Source organism: Ambystoma mexicanum, chromosome 11 (assembly GCF_040938575.1).
Source record: "Ambystoma mexicanum isolate Mex_15411 chromosome 11, UKY_AmexF1_1, whole genome shotgun sequence".
Taxonomy (NCBI): Eukaryota; Metazoa; Chordata; class Amphibia; order Caudata; family Ambystomatidae; genus Ambystoma; species Ambystoma mexicanum.
Genome location: NC_090934.1, coordinates 613,931,616 through 613,949,946, shown reverse-complemented (window position 1 = coordinate 613,949,946; position 18,331 = coordinate 613,931,616). Strand labels below are relative to the sequence as shown.

Here is an 18,331-nt window from a genome sequence, read left to right as displayed (position 1 = left end):
GGTTAAACAGACCGTGTGCCAGCATATACCCCTGTCTCAAACCATTACATACATGGATTTCCCTAGTCAAATCCCCCTCAAGATTCAACCTCACCTGAATTACAGTTAATTCGTGTAGTCTCCTGATCAGTTTCTGCAAACAAGGAGGAATCCACCAGTCCAACAATTTTGCCTACAGTTTGTTTCAGCTCACCATATAAAATGATTAAGATGCCGGCTCTTTGTAGGAAAGCAGATTACATTCAGATATGGATGGTGTACAGGTAAGCTGCAATCGAACTCGGCAGATAGTACGACTGGCTAGGCACACTGTGAGTTATTCTTTAGTAAACAGTTTGATTTTATTGCTCGTAGATCTTCCTCCAAGTGACCACGAGGCTACCTTTCAGGTAGGAGACTCTTAGCCATTGTATGGCCCCATTAGGCACCATTGCAAATGGTAGTATTTGACCCGCAGTCATATACATTTTGAAAATAGTATTGCCCTCTCTTTAAATTTAGGTTTTCTTATGGTTTCATAAAGATAAATTATGGTCACACGCAGTGACCTTAGACTGCAGGTAATGGCATATTAGCTACATATTTTGTGTGAGCATTACAATTATATGTGACTAAGACCAATTACGCATTTGAATGTTGAACACATTTCTTGTTCTTTGTTTCCTCTTTTTGTGCTTTGCTGCATTTCATTATAACTCATGCGGAATAATGGTATGTGACATTATTTATTACTAATTTCTTTGACCTTGATTATGGGATTGATGATTCGGATTTGTAATTGTGGCGATTGGTCATGATACATTTGTATGAACTAACTTAATGTTGAATATTACATGATGTAACTCATGGTTTGATATGATGAAAATTAAGCATATGGGAATATTGATTGCATTATAATACCATGTTGAACATTATGATGTTGAAATATATTAACAATATATAGTGCCCTAAAGCTCTGATGATGGATTAAGTCAAAAATGTATTGGCATGCTAATTCTGGTGCACTGAACAGTCAGGCAGTCTTTATGCCTTGTCATTAAATACATTTGGAAGAAAGAATTTTGCAATATTTTAGACAGTCTGCGAGGTTGGCTTTCTACATGTGAATATTAACATTGAGAAATTCACTTCAAGCCACTCCGATAGAAAAGCAGTGTGTGAGCGCACCTGGAATCAGATTTATTTCTGGTTCTCCTTTTGTGCTCTAAAAATATCCTCTGCACATCGAAGAATCTATGGTGATATATTTGTCTTTCCTTGGCCAGTCTAACCAGAGTAAATTCAAAACCCAGTTTTCTTCCCATTTGATGTGATGTCATCTAGGAGATTTCTGCATTAAATTATTTTGATTTTCTAAAATATTCTGTTCCTCACATCTCATTAAATTACTCATTAATTTGTCAGATTACTCTCATTCAGGAGAGTCAAGATATGCAAGTCATCTCATAAGGACATATGATGTGCATTTGACAGATTTATTTTTGCTTTTCAGTGTCTGACATAGTCCCATACAAAATTATAATCCCATATCAACATATCAGCCTACCTGGCACGGATGCTAGCATAAGTTGAACTTTCTGTGCAAATATATCTATGTTTGTCTAATTTGCATAATAAAACAATTACTGAAAAATATAAGTTTGAATTCAGCTGAAGAATAAAATAATACAAATAAAAAAGTAGAATATTACAGCATATGGCCCCATCAGATTGATTCTGAAAAGTTCTGTGAGGTTTCGTCAGGGGTGGGGGCAAAGTCATAGCGGCGGTCCCAAAATTTCTGTTTTTTTTCCATAGACGCAATGTAAAAAAATCTTTGCTCGCGTCTACAGTTCAAACTGCTGGATGGATTTTCGCCAGATTTGCGGCAGGAGTGGCAGCTTGGTCCCAAAAGCATGTGTTTGGTGTAAAACCGTCTAGTAGTTTTCTTTAAAATGGCTCAAAAGTGGGTAAAAAATGTGTGATATCTTGGTTTGGTACACAAACCCACATCCCTGTTCGGTCTTTCGGATGGGCCTCCGATTGGCCATGTGGCCGACATAAGGTCTGCGGGCATTGGATGCCCCCACTGATTGGATGGTAAAAAGCATGAGGTGCGTCATATTTTCCGAAAACGCCTGCCATGTTGGTTCCACAGACAGCTGCAACTGACCGCAGATGGATTGGTGGGGAAAAGGTCTAGAAGAAACATTTCGAGTCATTTGGTGTTGGAAACAGGGATTGGGAAGGGTAGGGGGGTGGAAAATAGATGATATGGGTCTTTTTGTTTTTGCAGTGGTGTTGTGGTTGTGGCCATGCGCCCAAGAATCTAGCTGTTGGCCACAAGCACCACATCATAATACAGCCATGCACCCAAGAATCTGGCCATTGGCAACAACCACCACAGCATACTATGGCCATGCACCCAAGAATCTGGCCACTGGCCACAACCATTTCTGATAATATATGTACAGTAATTGAATATGGATACTGGATACAGCCCTTATAATGATATGTGTAATGTAATTACAGAAAGTGTACAGGCAGTATACAGTATTTGTAATATGGTGACATAATACAATTGAAATGCAAATAGTACTTATGATTGCTGTACCATTTGGGGTGCAGGTTGAGTTTGTTGTACATGGTAATGAAGGAGAAATACTTGCTTATTTCTCTAAGAAAAAACACAGTATAATATGTTAGGCAGGATGGTGTAAAATGTCTTATTTCATACAGTGTCATATATTCATGTACTTTTTAGACCCTATAATCGCTACATGTCAAGTACTATGTTTGAAAAAAACATGACTGTGTGTTCTGTACAGTTGCTGTTTCTGTTTGCATAATCATTGGGTCAACGGGGTAAAAAATCCATATGGGATTTTAAAAAATCCACTACATTTATGTGCCTTTAACTTTCACAGTATGTTTGTTTGATGTGTGCAGTACTTACGGGGAAGTTTCAAGTGCAGAAATAAGTGTATTTGTTGTTACAAGCAGTGTTGCAGTAGGACGAATCGTAATGGTGTATTTGCAATGGAGTGTAATGAAGGATAGTTTTGAAGTTCTTAGATACCAGTGTATTCTAACTGTTGATAGTTTTGTAGTTCTGAAGGGTATTTTTTAAATAAGTTAGATACCTGTTCACATATTCTAAATATTTTGGTATTCAAAAGGGTTACATGTCTTTTCATCAAAATGTTTCCATTGATGGTTTGTTCCATCGTATCATTTCCATTAAAAGATGTTTCATCGAATTCCCACACATAAAGTGCAAATTGTTTATGCATCGAAACCCTTTCATCAAAAAGGGTTTCGTTACATAAACACTTTACATTTTTTGCATGGAAAGTCTATAAAACATGCATAACATTATAACTTTACAGGGAGCTGTTCAGTGCTGAAATCTATAAAGTATTTCAGCACTGGCCAACTTACTCTAACTTGTGGTGTTTATTGTTTATAGGGGCATCTCCCCCAAAACACCCCCAAACCACAGGGGTCCTCCCCAAACCTACCACAACCCCCATTTTCCAAATGTAACCCTTGTCCAGTGCTGAAATCTATAATGTATTTTAGCACTGGGCTGCTCCCTCTAATTTGTGGTGTTTATTGTTTATTGGGGGGTCCCCCTCAAACATCCCCAACTCCCAGGGGTCCCTTCTCCCTAATCCCCTAACCCCCATTTTCGAAAATGAACCCTTGTCCAGTGCTGAAAACTATAATGTATTTCAGCGCTGGACAGCTCCCTCTAATTTGTGGTGTTGATTGTTTATTGCCCCCCCAATGACACCCCCAACAAAATTAACCCAGTTCATTGAATTACAAACCCAAACATCCATGTATCTATTTTAAATGTATGTTTGAGTTGGAAATCCATCAAAATTCATTCGATGAATATCCTTTTCAACGGAAATGTTTTTCAATGAATGAATTTTGATGGATAATGATTCAATGGAAATAAATTTGATGGAAAGACTTCATAGCATTCAAAAGTGGCATTGCAGTTTTATGGATGCAGTTAGATACCAGTTGGCGTATTCTAACTGTTGATAGTTTGATTGTTTTGAAGGGTATTTTTTGAAGCAGTTTGATAACTGTTGATGTATTCTAACTATTTTGCTATTCAAAAGTAGCATTGCGGTACTATGGATGCATTTAGATACCAGTTGGCTCATTGAAACTGTTTGTAGTTTTATAGTTCTGAAGGGTATTTTTTTAAGCTGTTAGATACCTGTTGGTGTATTCTAACTATTTTGCTACTCAAAAGTAGCATTGCAGTATCATGGATGCAGTTAGAAACCAGTTGGTATATTCTAACTGTTTTGATGGGTATGTTTTGAAGCAGTTCAATACCTGTTGGTGCATGCTAACAATGTTGCTATTCAAAAGTAGCATTGCAGTACTATGGATGCAGTTAGATATGAGTTGGGGTATTCTAACTGTTGATAGTTCTCCAGGTCAGTGACTACATTTTGTAGACCCTAATAATCAGTACATTCTAAGTACTATGTTTGAAACAACATCACTGTGTGTTCTGCACAGTTCTTGTTGCTGTTTGCATAATCATTTGCTCATTGGGAAAATGCATCTATAAAGCATTTAAAAACATTTACTACATTTATGTAAGTTTAACTTTCACAGTACGTTGTTTGAAGTGTGCAGTACTTAAGGGAATGCTTGAAGTGCACTAACTATTGATAGTTTCACAGGCCATTGACTAAATGTAGGTTTAGGGATTTTAAGTAGGCATGAGTTAGATTTGCTGGTAATCTCTGTTCACAGTAACGGAAGTGTTGTTGGATTCAAAGTAACCACATCTTTTTCAATGTATGCAGTATGGTGACCTGCAGTGGTTGTGGCACCAGTGTGGTAGATTATATCTACTGCTTTGAAGATTTTCTTGCCAAGATATAATTTTCCCGTGTGTGAAGCTAGTAAGCTTGCAGTTGTTTTGGTACCTTCTGCGTTGTACCTTAAAAGCTGTTGTTTGAGATGTTGACTATATGAGTTTATATGCAAGGTGGAACGATTGTCTGAATTGCAAAAAGTGCATAATATGGCATGATTTGCATGTTCTTATACAACACTTGAGGGATTATACGTATCAAGGAGGGGGGAGTGAACCAGATATAAAGATATCTAACTTAAGAAAAACAGACTCCCTGTCTGTTAAGGTCAAGTACAGTGAAGTAAGGCAACTCACTAGACTTGTGGGGGATAGGTCCCAAGTGTACACTCTTAACATCAGATATACTCGTGTGCATGGAGAATTCAACCAAGTCACAATAAAATTGATCAAAAACTATAGCGATTTTAATACATACTTATAAAAAACAATTTTAATAAAACCTCATAAAAAGCATTAAAAATCTCCTAAAGTGACATGTGCAAAAACAACATTATAATGGTAGAAAGCATCCAGGGGGTCTACCCGTACAAGTTGTAAGGTGCAAGAGAAGTGCAATAGGCAAAGTAAATAAATACGCACCTATTTTACAACACAATCGAGCTAATTAAATACAACAATAGTGTTAATTAAAGCAAAAACCTAATAACCATATTTAAAAAGCACATACAGAAAAAGCAAACGGAAACCCAAAATGTAGAGTACTAAACAATTCAGATTACTCTATGGTTGATACTTTTGTTTTGTACTGTTCTTATTAACAACCTTTGAGGATATTAATCTCATTCAAAACATGTCATATAATGTTGGCATGAACCTGTAAGGATATTTGGCGTGTTACAGCACAGAGTACAGCACTACTGCACAGGTAGCATTTTTTTGTTTTGGATGCAGCACCACCACATGGGTGTGGTGCATTGCTATATGTGTTGCCAGAGTAACATGGACATATAAGTAAAGACAGGCTATTCAGTCAAAAACGATTTTTACATATAAGATGCAAATCTATTTTTACAGTTAAAAGCACATATGTGCACATTCAAAATGCACACTATTTTTCACCTGAAATGCCTATGTTGCAAGAGACACATTTGAAAATTAATAACTAACCTTATTAATAACTAACCTGACTAATAAAACTTCATTTAACATAACCCACTAATAAAAATGTGTCTCCACTGCAGAATTAGGTCTACTCTGAAAGTGAACTTTTAAACGCACATTCATTTTTTTTTCTCTGCTGCTCTATCCACATAACTACAGGAAGCAAAGAGCTCGAAGGAACAGGAAATCAGTTTGTCACAATTTTTACTGTAGAGATGAGCCATTGTGTAGTGAGGGAGGACATGACATGATTGATTCTGATTGGAGCAGCGTCATAGCAAGTATCATGCTAGAGGCTGTGATTAGAACTTTGCTGGAGAAGCTTGAGGAGAGGGGGAGATCAATCGAGATCTTGCAGAGCTGGGAGAAGGACCTGTTTCCTTGCTGAGGCATTCCTGCTGCAAAAGCTGAGAGTTCCAGGCACTTACAATAACCCCGGTTTGAGAACGGCAGACGCTTGTTTTCACTGGGGTTAATCTTCAAGGGAGCCAAATTCAGAAAGAGAATAGCCGGAGAAAACTCATGCTGAACAGATAAGGTAATTACAGAAGCATGTGGGAGCTGTGCGAAAGTGTGCGAAACTGTTCAGTCAGTGTATTCGAGGGAGTCCCAGTCACTTATCAGCATATTTAATGTTACCAATTGAATATATTCTCGCAGCTCTGTTCATTTTTATCACAAATAATGTTGTACCATTTCATTTATTTCTGTAAAAAAAGTTAAACTGTGTTTAAAAAAAAATTCTATAATACAAAAATATCTGAAAACAGAATGCTAGTGTGTATTATTTCTCTCTTTCATTTTGCATGGGAAAAGGTTTAAACGTGGGTAGATTTTTAAACAGTGCAATTGTCATTTTAAAACAGATGTGTGCATGATTATATTCAGTATGGACAGTTGTGAGTGACTGTTTGTAGCATAGCTTGTTGGAGGTACATGAGGCAACGGGAAGAGAGACTCTCTGGACATAGTTCCATACCGTATATAAGGTAGTGGAAATTACCACAAAAATACCACAATAGCCCATGGTGGCACACAACACTAACACTGAAAATGTGGTATCCCTAAAATGTAGGCCTGAGGTTTCTCTAGTGATCAAGAACAATCTAGATAAAAAACAAGGGATGTTGGATATTGAGGCCACAAATAAACCAACCACTATACCAACCAACCACGCAAATTATCGCGCACATTATCTAAATAGGTCTGAATTCTGAAACAATGCAATGTATTATTGTTATTTGTGACCCAATATGAATACAGAGAGTGATTATTGCTAAAGGTATTTTGGCGGTAAGAAAATACTGCAAAGCCCCAAATATCCACAAAATACCCAACAACCCTACATGTTTCGTTCCTCTGAAAAGTTATTTTGTTACAGGAACTTCTTCAGGGGTATAGTGTTTCCAAAATAAGAACCCAAGGGGGGTTTACTAGATTTGTGGTTACAAAACAACTCAGTAATAAATATCTGAGTGTCGGATGTTTAGAGAGCGGGTTGACATGGAAGGTGTAACTCCCCAGTAGAACAGTTGCAGTGTAACTTGTTCCCAATTCTCTTCTCTGTTTAGTAAAGTGAGGGCGTCTAGACCAGACCTATACACAAAAACACAAGAAAGGGACCTAATTAGTGAGGGTCACCTATCTGGTTATCCACAGCAATATTTAGTTGTGGTGTAACATGGGCGCTTACCGTATTATTGATTAGGTGAGGCGTCCGGGGTGGCTGAGCAGGAATACTACATGGCAGTCACCACAATCACTGTGGATACAAAGAGGGGGGCATATATGTTGTCTGTCAGCAACAGATGAGAAATGCTAGCAGTCAGGAAAGATGCCTGTATACTAGGTAGTAGAGCAAACCACTTAATGTGGATAAGATCATTGAACTCACTGTATTTCTGTAAAGTGTCGTGTACACAGGCGACTTAGTACAGGTTGCTGATATTGGGCGCACCTGTAGAGGGCAGACATGTGTATATTGGTCCAGATGGAACGAGGTTCGTCACACATGAACGAGTAAAATAAAAATGCATATCATTGTGTCGCAGTGCATGTTTTAGCAGTTACTAACAAGTGCCGTGGTGCTGGAAATTAGAATACCGCAGGAAGAAGAGTGACACGGGTGACTGGGGATTACTGTATCATGCTGCATAAAGTTAAACGTATGAACAACGCAAGTGACTGGACTCATATACTATCAAACCCAAGTAGGGTTGAACTAGTAACTAGTGCGGGTTCTCAAGTAATCAGTGAAAGCAGAGTAAATACAAAAGCAACCAACACGCACCATACTTGATTAGAGTAGTTCAGGGTCAAGTATCCCAAAAGAGTGATACATGCGCCTAATGGGGATAGCATCAAAGGCATAATAGTGGCATAACTAGCGGTCGAGTGCTCTACAAACGTTAACAGAATGTAGCCGCGGGTGAAATATCGGCACATAAGTGAAAGGGGCCAAGTTACGAGTGCTTACCAATTGTTTACGCACTGGAGGGACGCAACGAGTAATGAAGACTCGGGCAGGACTGCTCACAAACGAAGGGCTGGGCGCTTAGGGGAGAAGCACCATAAATGGAAGGTTGGAGTTAGTCAGATTACGTCTGTGCGTGCAAGGCGTTGGACGTCTCGATGGTAAACAAGGACCATGGAGACTATGCGTCCTCCGTTGCTGCGCCTCCGCCATGTTGGAATGGTGTGGTAATTGCCGGTATTGGATGGAATTTAAATATAACCTGAAAAATGTCAGGGTCACGACAATATGTCTAATAACCATTAAGTACATAGTCAAATTGAAATTAAAATACCTATGAATACAGTCATGTCTGGGTATAAAGTCGCTAACTGACTTATACCAATCCTTGTGATAAAGTTGGATATTAATGTAAAGAGTAGCTGTATTATCTCACGTTAGATAAACAAGGTAAACAAAGTGCATAAGGGTACCAAATAACAGAGAGTAGTGTATATATAATACATGGAGGAACACAGTAATGGGGTAGGGCAATGTTTTTCATCAGTGAGTCAAGAACACACTCCAGTCGATGCTTTCATTTAGACCCGACACATGACTTTTTGTGAGAAAAATCATGTTTTGCTCTTGTACACTGAGCATATGTTTATTGTTGCTTTCATTGTCGGAGTGTCCAATTTTCATTACAACCGTCCATCTTAATTCTTCGGATTTGTGGCCCACACTATTAAAATGTACTGCTAGGGGTGCATTTAATGTGTTGGTTCTTCTACAACTTTTGTGTTCTCCAATTCTGATCTTTATTTTTCTTTCTGTTTTGCCAATATACAGTCTGTCGCAGGGGCACTAGAATGCATATACAACCATATTAGTATTGCAGTTGCTAAAGGATCTCTGCTCCCACAATTTTGGTAATCCTAAGTCTATCTGTTTGGTCCTTTTAGTTTGTGCACAGCAGCTGCATGATCCACACGGATTACGTCCAGTTGGTTTAGGTAGACGCCATTGTTCAGTAAGTGTGGTTTGGTTTACTTTGATGAGGATATTATTTCTTGTTGTTAGCTCCTTGAGATTCTTGCTCCTCTTGAATGCACACTTAGGTGTTGAAAGTGGGTAATCTCCTTCTTCTAGAATGTGCCAATTGCTTTTAATTATTTTGGAGATTTCATTAGTCAACGTATTAAATGTACTCAAAAAGATTAAGCTGTCATCTGCGGTATTTTTCTGTCTGTACTCCATCAGTGACTCTCCATTGTTATTAGAGGCCCTTTTACGGGAGGACTTAACCACGTTCTTAGGGTAGCCTCTTTTGATTAGGATCTCTTGCAGTTGGTAAGCATCATGTACGAAATCTTCCTAAGTGCTGCTGTTCCTCTTCAATCTGAGGAATTGTCCAAACGGTAAATTTTGTCTGGTATGTTTGGGGTGGAAGCTCGAGAACAAGAGTAAGGAATTTCTGTCAGTGTCCTTATGGTATGGTTTGACTTCCAACACCGCTTCAGTTTTGTTTAAATAAATGGTCAAATCCAGGAAATTGATTTTATCATGGCTTCTAGTGTTAGTAAATTTTAGGAATGGATTTTGTACATTCAGCCATAGAATAAACAAATCGTACGTAGCATCATCCCCAGACCACACCATGGGGATATCGTCGATGTACCTCTTTCATAGTTTTATGTGTTGTAAGTAAGGATTCATCTGGTTCAATATTACAATGGTCTCAATAGTTTCAACATACAGGTTTGCCAGTGTTGGGGCCACTGCTGACCCCATTGCTGTCCCGTGTATCTGTTTGTAAAATTGACAGCTGAAAACAAAGTAATTTTCACAAAGAGCCATTTCCGTGCACCATAGAATAAAAGAGTTGTGAACTCTGTCAGTTTGTCTGGATTCTAACAATTTCTCTTCAATCATGTTTAGAGTTTCAGTTTGAGGAATTTTGGTGTAAAGGGGGACCACATCTAAACTTACTAGTGAGTCAATTGCCTCAATCTTAAAGCCTTCTATTAGTCTAATGACTTCAGTAGTATACCGTATGTATGAAGTCATTTGTTTAACATAGGGACTTAAGTAACGTCTGCGTATTTGGATAAAGTTTCCAGAAGGGAGCCTGTTCCTGAGACTATTGGTCTGCCTGGAGGATTTACTAAGGTTTCGTGAATTTTGGCCAGAGTATAGAACTTCGGTACATTTGGTTGGGGTGGCATAAGGTATTCAGCTTCTTGTTTCGAAATCCAATTCCTGTCAAGAGCTTTCTTGACTTTAGTGTTGATCAATGTTTGAAATCTGTGAGTTGGATCTCCTAACAGATGTTCGTAAAAAGAGATATCGCTTAGTTGGCAATCAAATTCATCAATATAGTCTTGTCTGTTCAGTATCACGATTGCACCTCCTTTATCGGCTTTTCTGAGGATGATCTTGTGGTTCATCTTAAGTGATAGGATCGCCTCTCGTTCTTTTCTAGAGACATTTTGGAATGTTCGTGTTCTATTCTTTTTCTCAAGTGTCTCTAAGGCGCTCATCACTCTTTTTTTAAAACACTATGGATTCTGTAATGTAGCTGGCAGTCGGTGGATTAAATTTAGAGTGTCTGCGTAGGCCTGTTTCATTCTCCTCACCAGTTGATTTGCATTTTCACCAGTTGATGAAATGGAATGGATTCACAATTTGGTATACATACATACACAAATCATTCATTATGCATGTGCTCTTGTGAAACATGGTTGCAGAGAGTGCATGTATGTTTCCACCTGTATGAAATCTGGGGGATTTCATTTATAAGTATGCTTTTGGTTTCCAGTGCTTGAAGTAAGTATATTAGAGATTCCTTTGGATCTTCCTGTGTGTTTATGGTGAATTTTACCATTCCTGCACAGTAGTCCAATTCTTGCCTTATTCCTGAGATGCTGTAAGTGTTGTCAGGATTATTTGTGGCATTTCTATGAAGGACGGGCATTTGCAAACACAACTGGTCTGAGCTGTTCAAGTAAATGTTTTCAACAATCGGTGGCAATTGGAACAGAAGATTGATTGCTACATTTGCATAGCAATTTACACCGGTTGTATTGGAACATTTAAATGGACCAGAGAGTTCTGTATCTGTTTCATTTGCTGTACCTCCATTTGTTTTTTTAAAATAAATATTTCTCTTTATATCTGCTGATGGATGTGCAGTTGTGTTTGCACTAGATATTTTTGGTTGTACTGCTTGATGGAGCAGCAGTTGTTTTTTTGTTTCCTTGATAGTACTGTTGGGCGATCTCATATAAATTCTGTTTGCATATTTTTTTTTTTAAGTATACCTTTTTGGGGAACACGGTACATATCTAGATGGGGTATGTAGAGTGCACACAGTCTGTTGTACTCTAGGATGCAAGGAATGTCAGCCTTGACTTTGTTTGCATCATAATAGACTAGAAATAGTCCTTTGAGACGTGAATGTGCTCCATAACTCATACCTTCTTTAACGACTGTGCTGCCAATGTCAATCAATGTCTGATCTAGGGTTAGACCTTGCAATTTGTGAATAGTGACTGCATATGTAAGAGACTGAGAGAATTTTTCTCTGCATACATTTATGCCTTTGAAAAGAGGGAATCTTGTTGTTGAGCATCCTATCCTTTTAAGTCTGAAAGTTTGTCAAAGTGGATGTTCACAAACTGAATGTTGTTGTCATGTGGATAAGTCTGGAAGCCAACAGCTGTACCAATTGCTCCATTGACTAAACCTTGCTCCATGTCAAGGTTACATTTTAGAATTACTCTGCAGTTTAAACACAACATTGACACCTTCTCCAAACCAGCTGTGTTGGAGATACCTTTGTCTAAGCTATTTAGTCATGCTGTTGCTTGTTGACACATAGGGGGTGTCATTTATTTATTTATTTGGATTTGTAAAACACGCTAACAGCCCAAGGGCATCGAGGCACTGTTGCATGAAATTGTCTTAGTAGCAGGAGGTTGTCTTAGTTACATTGAACGTTAATTGCTCCTGGTTACATTGAGCTTGCATACAGAAAAATTCCTCTCACAAGAGATTGAGATTACAATAGGAGGAAAGATAGACATATATGGTTACAACTTTCAGTATATTGTTAAGATAATAATAATAATAATAATAATAACAATAATTATAAAATAATATTAATAATAATAGTAATAATAATAATAATAATAATAGTAATAATAATAATAATAATAATAATAATAATAATAATAATATACATTCTACATCACCTGGTGGCAAGAGAGTAATGTTGTGTTTGCCTCGGTAGCAAGGCCTAGAATTAGTTTAGTTAAACAGCATCGTTTGTGGTGCTTTCATGAAGGCAATGTGGGACTCCATACACCTCATGTCATGTCATGCACTTCCTGCTTCACTACATGGATATACAACTGGCCAAGCAACATGGATTGTCTGTGTTTCCCAAGGCAAGACCCAAGGAAATGCATGTGGTAGACAGTTCCCATCTGATATCTGGACAAGTAATGGAGTAATGGAGGGACTGTTTCAGATGTCTACTTCGGAACGTCATACGGAACAGATCGTTTTTGATCTAATTTCTGCTTCCCAGTTTGGGATCATTCTTGGACTCTCATGGTTACGGACCCATAATCCTGTCTTCGGAGTCAGGATGTGGCAGTCCGGTCTCCCTGTCTGGCATTGATGGCAAATGTTCCTTCAATCAGTCTCACACTGCGTAACTCTACCCCTGTGCTTCAATCTAAATATAGGAAGTTCACTGATTTATTCAACAAGGGTCTGTCTGAAAACTACCTCCACATCAGAGCATATGACTGCCCCATTGACTTGTTTCCTGGGGCAGTCGTTCCTCATGTTCGTATATATTCCCTGACCCAGAAAGAGGAAGCGCATTTACGGAAATACGTGGATGACGCTTTGCGCTTAGGGCATGTATGACCATCTCGGTCCCCTGCGGTGTCTCCGATCTTTTTTGTGTCAAAAAAGGAAGGGGACCTTCATCCATGTGTGGACTATAGAGCTTTAAACAAGGTCACGGTTAAGAAGCAATACCCCCTGCCTCTTATCTCTGAACTTCTTGACAAGTTAACTTCATCCACCATCTTCACCAAGTTAGATCTGAGGGGTGCATACAATCTGGTGAGGATGCGGAGTGGGGATGAGTGGAAAACCGCTTTCAAAACCAAGTTTGGGCTCTATGAGTGTTGCGTCATGCCTTTTGGGCTTTGCAATGTCCCCGCCACTTTCCAACATTTTGTCAATGACATCTTCAGAGACATGTGGACTGTTATGTGGTTATTTACCTGCATGACATACTGATTTTCTCTGGGTCACTGCCACAACACTACCAACATGTCCGCTCTGTCCTGCAACACCTTTGTGAGGATTCTCTCTTTGCGAAACTTGAAAAATATATGTTTCATGCATCGTCGGTTGAGTTTCTAGGGTTCCAGATCTCCACAAAAGGGGTACACATATGTACATCTAAGGTTCTTTCGGTGCTGGATTGGCCAGTTCCAACCCCGGTGAAAGCTCGTCAGTCTTTCATGGGCTTTTCCATTTTCTACTGGCGTTTCATCATCTAATTTTCCAAGATAGTGGCTCCACTTAACCGTCTTACCAGTCTCAACGTTCCATTTCTTTGGGACCAAGACGCCCAGTCAGCTTTTCAAGCTCTGAAATAGGCATTTACATCTGCCCCTGTGCTACAGAACCCTAACCCTTATCTCCCTTTTTTAAACTGATGCCTCTGCTATAGCAGTAGGTGCTATCCTTTCACAAATGTGCCCTTCTACACAACGTCTCCATCCAGTGGCATATCATTCCCGGAAGTTGTCACCAGCCGAACACAACTACACCATAATGGAGAAGGAACTCCTTGCAATCAGAGTAGCGTTCAAAGAAAGGCGACACCACCTCTTAGGGGCAAGACATCCGGTAACGGTGAACCGATCACAGGTACCTTCAAGCCCTATCGCATGCAAAATGCACCAACGCCCGACAAATACTTTGACATCTGTTTTTTACTTTGTTCAATTTCACGGTAACCTACCGTCCTAGTCCTCTTTATGGAAAGGCAGATGCTTTATCTTGCATTGGTATCGATATTGACACAAAAAAACAGCGACCCCTATCTTGCCCTCTGGCTCAGTGGTGTGTGTATATTTAGTCTCCCCTTCACTGTTGGACAGACTGCGACATTGGGCCAGGGATCATGCCTCGTTTCTTGATGAATTGGGCACCAAACTTGTTCCAGGTCTTCCTTATGTTGATGGGCTGTTATACCTTTGGGACAACCAGGTCAGGCAAAAGGCTCTTGAATGGTTGCATGACACCCGGTTGATGGCACATCCGGGTCAAGCAAAAACATACAAACTATTGCACCATTGGTGTTGGTTGCCAGGTATGAAGAAAGACGCAGAGCAATAAGTCTCCAGGTGTGCTGTGTGTACACAATGTAAAAGACAAACAGGAAAACCAGTGGGTCTGTTAATGAGCATGCCTTTACCGCCACATTCTTGGCATATGGTTACTCTTGACTTCATGGTGGAACTTCCTTTGGTCAAGGGCATGTCGACCATATTAGTGGTTGTAGACGTGTTCACTAAGATGGCACGCTTTATACCATGTCCTGGAATACGACTGCCCCCTTGTTGGCAGCCCTGGTTTTTGATCACGTGGTATGGTTCTTTGGGGATTCCTACAATAATAATATCCGACTGGGGCTCTCAGTTTATGTCACGCTTTTGGCATGCCTTAACTAGTGCAATGGGTATAGATGCATGCCTGTCCTCTGCCTTTCATCCTCAGACCAATTGGCAGACTGAGCATACCAATGCCACCATGGAGCAATACCTCCATTTCCTGTGCTTTCAGAATCAGTCAGATTGGTTGTCGGTTTAAGGAAATGCATAATTTGCATACAACAACACCAGACACTCGTCATTGGGTTGTTCTCCGTTTTATGCCATGTACGAACTAAATCCAAGGGTCCTTTCACCTGTTCTCCCTTCTTTGGAACAGGTCCCTGAAGCTAAATCCGCAAGGGACTCCCTTGTTGCCATACGTAAATACGTTGTTTGTCATCTGCAAGCTGCACAATCTCTTGTGAAGCGTCAGAAGATGGCACCCTTTGCGGGGGGTATTGTCATGACTTGGGTTCCCAGACGGCCCTCTGGGCATGTCTGGTTACACCTGGAAGCTGCCCTGGCATCTCCTGGTCATCAGACCACGATTCCCAGCAACCCTGGCAACCATGGCCACGTGATGCGCACGTAATGTGCTTCCGCATTTGTCATGCTGAAGGCATATTTAAATCCTTCCCTCCTGCAAAACGGGTGCTCCTTAACTAATTTGTTAGTTCCTGAGTGCTTTATCTTGTTTGCTTTTGCTGTTTCTGATAACCTGACCTGGTTTGCTTTATGGATTGCCTTTGTTATTGCCTTTTTGGAATTCCGACGCCTGATTCCCTCGGCTCCACCCCCTGGTTACCGAATCTTTGGCTCCCATAATCCCGACTTCTTTCTTGCTTAACCCTCTTGTTCTGGTGCATCCGGACTTCTGAATCCTTGCCCCGCCTGTCAAAGCCTGTTTTGCCTGGAGCTGGACACAGTTAATCAATTTGCTTTCAACTCTCCTCCTTCCCCAGGGAACACTTCCGGCTTCACTGAAGGTCTTCTTTACTCATAAGGACGCTAATGTGCACAACAACAAAGAACACGACCCTGGATATATTGGTGACTATTAGGAGGCTCTCCTGATTTACCACTGGTCATTTGGATTGGATTGTGTGTTTATTTTAGGACGCTCTGCTGTTTTCCACAAGACTAGTTTTGTGACTACCATTCAGCTTGCACCCTTGTGCTGTTCGGGTTAGGTGGTTCTGCACAGACTCCTATGGATTTGGGACTTTCACCTCCACAGTCGGCACCACCCTATGGACATCAAGTAGCTTACTAGCTGTCTTCCTGACATAGAAGGTAAGAATGGGTAATTGAGGGGTGGTTTTTGCTGAGATCCAGCTTTCCTGGCTGCTAACTGAACTGTCGTATTGTTCTTTGTTCCTTTAGCTCTGTTGTTGCTGCTCCTGCCTTTTCACTCAAGCCCCTGACCAGTCAGGTGATATTAATAGTCCTGCAGGCTGCGCTCTTAAAGGGAAAGTCTATTATACATCGTGTTCGGGACTTTCTAAGAGTGAAGAACCACCTGGACAGGGTGGCACATCTGTATCACTTAATATTGTGACATGTATGAGTCGTTTTGGGTTATGTGGTATAGGCACACATTTTCCAAAGCAGTACTTCTGTTTGGGTAGTATGTGTCTAATACATTGTTTTTTTTTTAAATGTCCTGGCTGTTGGAATCATTTCTGGCTATTGAGTCTATGTCTGGTAGGATTTCAGCATTCTTTTTCTGGATGCAGCTGGACCAGGGCTTAGCCAGACTATGTGTTCAGATTTGATATATAAGGCTGTGCCTGTTAAACAGTCTGCAATGTCCTAGCATCCACATTCTCTATGGGACAGCATTTGTATGCAAAAGCTGTACACATTTTTCGACAGTGTTTTGTCAGATGATATGTCATCCCAGAGTTTGTTTAGCTCTGCTTTCTCAGCTTTGGTGAGATAGACTGTGACACATCTTGCAACAGCAGTGGAATTGTCTGCAATATATTATATATTTATGTTTACTTTCCACAAGAGGGCAATGATTGCATTGTAATAATTGATGCACTTTGAAGATTTGTGTATTTTAATGGTGATTGTATTTTTAGGCGATTTACCAAGACTTCAAGCTGTTTACTTGTCCTTTTGCTGGAACTGTATTTGGAAATAATAATGTATTTTAATAGTATTTGGTGTAGAATTTACCTTTGTTTTTATATCTGCATCGGCAGTATGTGCCACGCTTATGTTTTTAGAAGCAAAACATTTGTGTACGTAGTTCAGTATGCATGGTTTCTGAAGGGATGTCACAGGATATGGATTTGTGAATAAACTACAAACCAGTGGTATCACTTTCATGACCACGTTTAGGAGCATCTTTTATCCACAAAAGCGTGTGGATGTGTGGTGCTCCTCTGGATGGATATTTTTTTCTCCAAAAGAAGTGTTCCACTTCTCCGAGGGGAGGGATACTTTTATTAAAAATGACGTGCTTTATGGCAATAAAGCAATGGTGAAAGTATCTTGATACATTTAGAGGGTCCAAAGAACTGAGTTCTCCTGATGTGTTTATGTCTATTCCTTCTTTATTTTAGTTTGTTATGCATAAGAAGTTGTGCATGTCATCCCATGCATATTCTGCACAACTTAAAGTAACAAACCATGTGGGTGGGCCGAGCTTTCTTAGCATACAACATACATCAGAGTGATGTAGGAACCAGTATTCTTTTGTATCACGCATGTTTGCTAAGAGATTTGTGGTACTTGACCACAAAACTTCATCTTTGTCTTTTATCTTTGAAGTAGTTGAATAGAAGACATATTAAAAAAATTAGAGCCTGTTTTTAATGTGTGTGCAACTTCGTAGCATAAGTTGCTAGTTCAATTTTGAACAGATTGTGGAATATGCATTCTACATTTTGCCTGAATCTGGGGTCTTCAGAATACATTTGAAAACAATGATATTCTGATGCTGTTATTTGTGTAAATCTTTCATCATATCCTCCTCCTTTTCCTTTAGGAAAGAGTAGAGGAAAGGCACCTGCTTTTACACTTTTCTCCCTTATGCTGATTGGAGATCCTTTGGCTTGACGCATTTGATAGGTTTCTAATGCCTTGTCTATGGTGTTTTTGGAGTGTAGTGGGCGAATTGAATACTGGTCTAAAATATTGGTTGCAGTAATAGGATCTACACATTCAAATTGGCTAGTGGATGAT

The 18,331-nt window shown here is 39.7% G+C and overlaps 1 protein-coding gene across 1 annotated transcript in view; it reads right to left on the bottom strand.

Annotated features, from left to right (window-relative positions):
• Positions 1-18,331, bottom strand: part of NELL1 (neural EGFL like 1) — a 6,602,686-nt gene that overhangs the window by 732,740 nt on the left and 5,851,615 nt on the right. The gene's annotated exons all lie outside the window — the stretch shown is intronic.